Here is a 6,071-nt window from a genome sequence, read left to right as displayed (position 1 = left end):
ATATTTTCTGCCACATTCTCTATTTTGTAGAACCTTGCCATAATCTTCAAACTTATAAAGATTATTTCTTTTCCTATATTAAAATTATATGAATCCTGACATATGATTAATGAGTTATTTTAGATGACTATATTATAGCTCTATGAAATCACATGGTCTGCCACATTGACATTTTGCTAATAACAGTTTCCATGTAGTTGATGACTGAGCATATGTTGGGGTTTGACATATGTAATCTCATTGATCTTCACAATAACACCATAATGTAAAGATCGCTGTTCCACAGATGAGAAAATTGAACCTTGGAGAACTTAGGTGATAGGACAAGATACAGCCAAATTTCACATTCAAGCTTGGCTGATTCCAAAGCCCAGAAATTCTCCTGTACTATCTTGCCATTGTTGATAGGATATTGTATTTTACTGCATTGATGATGTAAGAGACAAAAATGACATTTTTAAAAATTAAGATTTTGAAAGAATGGGGAACAACAACCATTAGAATCACCCAGAGTTTTTTTTTTTTTTAAACCCAGATGCAGTTCTCATCTTTCACCATGAATCATAAACATTCAGACAAGCTAGGTCCATGGAACCAGAAACCAAAGAGATACCCCAAGTCTATGGAGGACGCACACCCCTGCTGACACTCTGGGTTTTGATTTTTGGCCTTGAAAACTATGAGAAAATGCATTCCTGTTGTTTTAAACCACTATGTCTGTGGTAGCTTGTCACATCTTGAGGAAACTAAATCAGGGACATAATGATTTAGATGACATAAAGTAGCAAAAGTAATAAAAGCAGGATCGAATGTGGAAGTAAGGGAGAAAATACTTGGAAATAATATATGATATCTTTATGCCATTCAAGAATGTGATAGGCATTCTTTACTAGGCTACAATTTACTAGGCTATTTTGATGTTGGTCATCCACAATTGAAAGCTCCAGCTATTCATCATTTTAAAAATATTGAGCAGACCCTTGTAAATTGTACCTACATTAACTAGGAAAAGTCATTCAGTCTAGATAGTTAATCTCATTGTCCAGGGAGTCTTTACATGAGTCTCAGTATTTTAGCAAAGCACCATTCATTTCCTTCCCAGACATTAGTGGCAAGGCTAATATCAAACAGGAAAAACAGACAACAATTGTCCAGAGAATAAGTACTCACAAAGGCGGCGGGAGGTGACAGTGGGAGGTAACTCTTTTATTTTGTGCTTTTGGAGGTGTAAATGCCATTTCTTCCTGTTCTTCACTAAGTACAGATCCCAGTGATGAAGTTTTTCCCTCTCCTTTAGGAGACACATAGTGCACATGGACAGGGATGCTTCTATAGCTATTGTGATTAAAAATTAAGTAAAAGACAATTTACTGTGGTCCTCTTGGGTGTTATGCCAGTAATCCTGTTCTACCTCTAAGTATTAGGTCATCTTTTGAAGGATTCAGGGGTAATTACTAATTGTTGTTCCTCAGGCCAATTAAAAATAAACAAACAGATGGTATGAGTATTAGGTCCTATTCTGTTTCTAATTAGGAAAATAGCCAAGGCTATATTGGGCCAATCCACCATGACATTTACTCTATTTTACCTGGATTCTTGCTGTAATCAAGACCCTTTGAAATTGTGCTAGTACTTATGTTATAAATTTACTAATTTGATATCTCCGAATTTATACTTCTTGCCTCAACATCTTTTCTAAACTCCAAACTGAGAATGCCTAAATACCATAAAAGTCATTTGACATCTTCACTTGGATGAACAACCAGAAAAGAACTTTTGATTTGATTTCCTTCCCCAGACTTGCTTCTTTACCAATGCTCCCAATTGGTGCCCAATTGTTCAATTCAGAAATGATGGAGTCATTCTCTCTTCTTTTCTTCTGACAACCACCTCACCTCATGTCTGTATTGGATACCATGGGCACAACCTTCCAAAACTATTCTGAGTCCTACCGCTTCTTTCTTCCTTAGCTTCCTCCATCATCTGTTACCCAGATTATTGCCATAGCATCTTAACCAATCTTTCTGATTGCACTCTGGGCCCTGCAGTTTATTCTCTACCCAGCAGCCAGTGTTTTAAACTACAAGCCAGATTATGTTTAATTATTTAGTCTCACCTACTCAAAACCTCTCAATGACATCTAGTTTATTTAGCATATAGGCAAGTGTTGAAATCTATGCCCCCAAATAACTGTGGGTTTTATAAGATAGGTTAGGGGCTCAGGAAAACCCATCTTATTGGTCTACTATGCTCTACTATGTAACCTTTGTCCACATCACCACCTCTGCTTTCAGGCCAAGGCATTTGGAAAAGGGGAGGCCAGGTGCCTTTCCATAAGGACGCAATCTTGAAAAGATACATATCACTTCTACTCATCATTTGGGCCCAAACTTGTTATGTTACCACACTTAATTGCAAGAGAGGCTTAGGGATGTAACCGTTATTCCACATGCTCACGGGCTAAGCTGGAAATGAAGCATTCTATTACAGTAGCACAAAGGGGAGAGAGTGGGTATTGGGGGTGCTATGGTAGACGAGGTTATGGTAATATGTATGTTGCAGCTCAACAAAATGAAAGGTAATTTTTTCTCACATAACAGTTTTGGGTGAGTGAACTGGTTACTGGCCAGACTTTTCCTCATATGGTCATTAGGGTTCCAGGTGATGGAGGCTCTGCCACCTTCGACAGATGGATCTGGAAGTTGCTTGTCCAGATTTTCAGGACAAGAGGAGAAATGGAGTAGAGATGCACAAATGGATGATTTTCCTTGTCCTGCCCCAGCAATAGGGCCTTTCATGAGGCCCCTGGGAGAAGGAGGAGAAGTTTGGAATAGCAAAGAACTGGTTACCTCACCTACTTTTGAATAGAATCCAAAGCCTTTACCATGACTCAAAGGCCTGCCAAAGGTTGGCACATAACTTTCTAAATTTTGTCCAATCTTCCCCTCACTGATTTTAACCCAGCCTCACTTCCCTTTTTCTATTCCTCAAACTTACCAACTCTGTTTTCACACCATGGTCTTTGCACCTGCAGTTTAATCCACCTTTTTATGGAGATCTCCCCATGTCTCACACCTTTGCTCCCTGAGTCCTTTACTGATGAACTGACTCCTCAGAAGGACCATCCATAGCCACCACTATTGCACTCTCATTATCCTTGGCCATTTCCCACAACTGTCAAATCTCTTCCCATGCTTTGTTTTTTCTTCATAGAGAATATCCCCTGCTCATTTGTTTATTCATAACCTGGAGAAAGTAAGCCACCTTGTGGTATTATCTGTTTTGCTCATTGTTACATCCCTAATTGCCTGGAAAATTATCATAGTTCGTACAAGGTAAACTCCTGTGGAATTTAACTAATTAATGTAGAAACCCTACTGGCTATACACAAAATTTAATTTATCACAGATTTCAGTGAATCAATACCTTTTCACTCTTACAGATTTCCTTTCTGGAAGAACATCTCCAGATGTCTCATATTTGCATTCCTTATTTGTAGAATGGAGATAATTACATGCCTATTTCCTAGAATGATCCTTAAGATAGGATGAGATAATGTCAGTAAAATCCCGAGCACAGTAGGCGACACATGGTACGTGTGTGTTTGACTTACATTAGCTCAGACTGCCGCTGCCACTGCCGCTGCCACCTCTACATCCCTGCAGGGAAACTGTCAAAAGTACAAAAAAAGACAAACCTCTTAATCATTAACGTATTCCTAAAACATTATATACTTAGCTAAATTTAGGAGGAGACATACAACCTAACATATAGCTATCTGCTACCCCAGAGGTAAAAAAAAAAATTGGGCAAGTTCTGAATTGCCTTTCATTTATTCAGGTTGTTATTTTGTAACAAAAATATCCCGACTCCAAGCCTTTCCAGCACAAGTTTGATGGTGATAATATAACACGTTAGAATATTGTAGTCATTCTTTCAACATGACTTATTGTAGAGAAAGCAGAACCAAATCCTCTGGCAACTGTCTGCACTGTGTCTAATGCATTATTGAACACAACAGGGATTTCCATTTGGTGTTTACTTTCAAATTAAGAATACATTCAATCATAGAGATGACAGATTACACCTGCTATACGCCAGTTGACAGAACCATTAAGGGTGATATAGTTACACTAGTTAGTCTGTATCTTGGAGAATTTGTGTGAAAAGTTATGATCAAAACATTCCAAGTTATGAGCAGAATCAACCGGGAAATGGCCTGAGAATATTTAGCTAGTAAAAGCATTGAAGTAACTATTTTAGAAATAAAGAATTATTCTGTTTGTTATTGTGGTGATAATTTAAAGAAATAAGCTCACTCTTGAGTCCCTCCCTTACCCCCTCCCCAACCCCAGCCGGGGCTGGGTTTGAACCTGCCACCTCCAGCATATGGGGCCAGTGTCCTACTCCTTTGAGCCACAGGCACCGTTGCTCTCTTGAGTTTTTAGTATAAATATCCCCTTCTCCTGGAGGTGTTGAGGGTCATGAGAAGAGGGGGTCTTGGTGCCAGGAATGAAGAGGCTTGAGGCAGTCTGTGTTGTGGGACTGAGGAACTCCGGGAGGAGCCCTCTGAGTAAACCTCGGGTCCCTATTTATTATCATAAAATGGGAAGAAGTAGACAAAAGCTGCTGCCCAACACTAGCCTGATTAGGGAGGACCTGGAGAAGGTCAGACAGAGAGTCTTCACTTTTGTTGTTGCAAAACTGCAGACTTTGAGCACAGCCTCTGCCTCTAGCTTCAAGAGACCCTTGGAATCTAGAGAAACTTTACCATAATTATTATTGCCACACATTGCATATACATTTTCTCTTTTCTGATCTCCTGAACATACACAACTCACATGCTATTATCGTGATTCTCTAGGTTTCTCAAGCAGGAAACAAGTTTTATGCTAAAGATCAGGCCTCAGTTTCCCCTATGTTCTCCAGTGTTGCAGAATACTTTCATAGATCCAGTACTGGATTACCAGTGGACCCTGACGGATGTGGTCTTAGACTCCCTCACTGCCTGCTCAGGGACTGGTAGGTCTTTCTTCCCATATCTAGCCAGGGAGGTCATAGGTCCTACATATAATGCCTCATAGGCATAGCATATATCTGCTGGAAGAAGTTGGAATTTCTGACTATGATAGAAATGCAATTCCTGTAAAATTGTAGTACATGAGAGACAATATTTCCTCTTCTGTCCCTTAATATTTTCCATACACTGTTCTCAATACCCCTTTTCTTCCCACCCCTGCTTGGTATTTATTATACTGTTATCCACCCACCTCTGTATCTGTGAACGGATGTAGAAAGGGAACCACTGATGGGGAAAAGAGAGCGGTTACACTGTTGGCTGGCTCAGATGAGAACTCTACTTCAGGGGGCGATGGCACCTATTTTCCTGGTCAGTGCAATCCCTTGTCCTGAAGTTAAGGGCAAGCAGTTGGGAGAGTCAAAGTCTTCCTCTTGCTTTGGGATTGTTCTTGATGTTCTGGTTCAAAGGGTAGTGTTTGTGCCATCCAAGAAAATATTTCTCAATCTCTGTCCATTAATGATGCAGTTAGTGGAAAGTCCCTCTGAACTTTGACATATCTTTGTCACTTATCTTTAGTTTATAAAGCAGGTGCCAGTTTTCTTATCTTGTATATTCCCATGGGTATTTTAGTAGGAAATTAAGAGGAGGTCCATTCAGTACTGCTAATTCACTGCCTTGTTAACATGAAAATTTGTTTAAATTATTTGATTTTGTTTAATATTAAGAAAAATTGGTTGAGCAGAATAATGAAATCTCAGGTGGAATAAAACCCTAAGGATCAATCTCAAAGATTCTGTCTCTTTTTTTTATTATAAGTGGAAGAGAAATCAGATATCATCTGGTCCAAACACTACGTTTATCGGAGGCATCTGTTTGTCAGATAAGGTCAAATTCTTTCCTGAGGATACAACTAGTTGGAGTTAGAGAGCTGGGCAGGTATTTCTTATCAACTGGCTAAAACGTGTATTATTCTGTATCTTTTATCTGTTGTAATTTGAGTGGAAGCAAAGAGAGAGAAAAGGGTAGGAAAAATATTAAATATTTATTATGG

The 6,071-nt window shown here is 39.1% G+C and overlaps 1 long non-coding RNA gene across 1 annotated transcript in view; it reads right to left on the bottom strand.

Annotated features, from left to right (window-relative positions):
* LOC111726541 overlaps positions 1 to 5,445 on the bottom strand; it is a 45,138-nt gene extending 39,693 nt beyond the window's left edge. Inside the window, exons 1-2 of the long non-coding RNA XR_002774296.1 lie at positions 5,271 to 5,445; positions 3,614 to 3,670 (exon numbers count right to left, since the gene is read on the bottom strand). This is a non-coding gene — a long non-coding RNA (uncharacterized LOC111726541). The remainder of the gene's footprint in view (positions 1 to 3,613; positions 3,671 to 5,270) is intronic.
* Between the last annotated feature and the right edge of the window lie 626 nt (positions 5,446 to 6,071).

This window comes from Otolemur garnettii, unplaced genomic scaffold, assembly GCF_000181295.1.
Source record: "Otolemur garnettii isolate 467f Iridium unplaced genomic scaffold, OtoGar3 scaffold00070, whole genome shotgun sequence".
NCBI classification, from domain to species: domain Eukaryota; kingdom Metazoa; phylum Chordata; class Mammalia; order Primates; family Galagidae; genus Otolemur; species Otolemur garnettii.
This window is presented reverse-complemented; position numbering and strand designations above follow the sequence as displayed.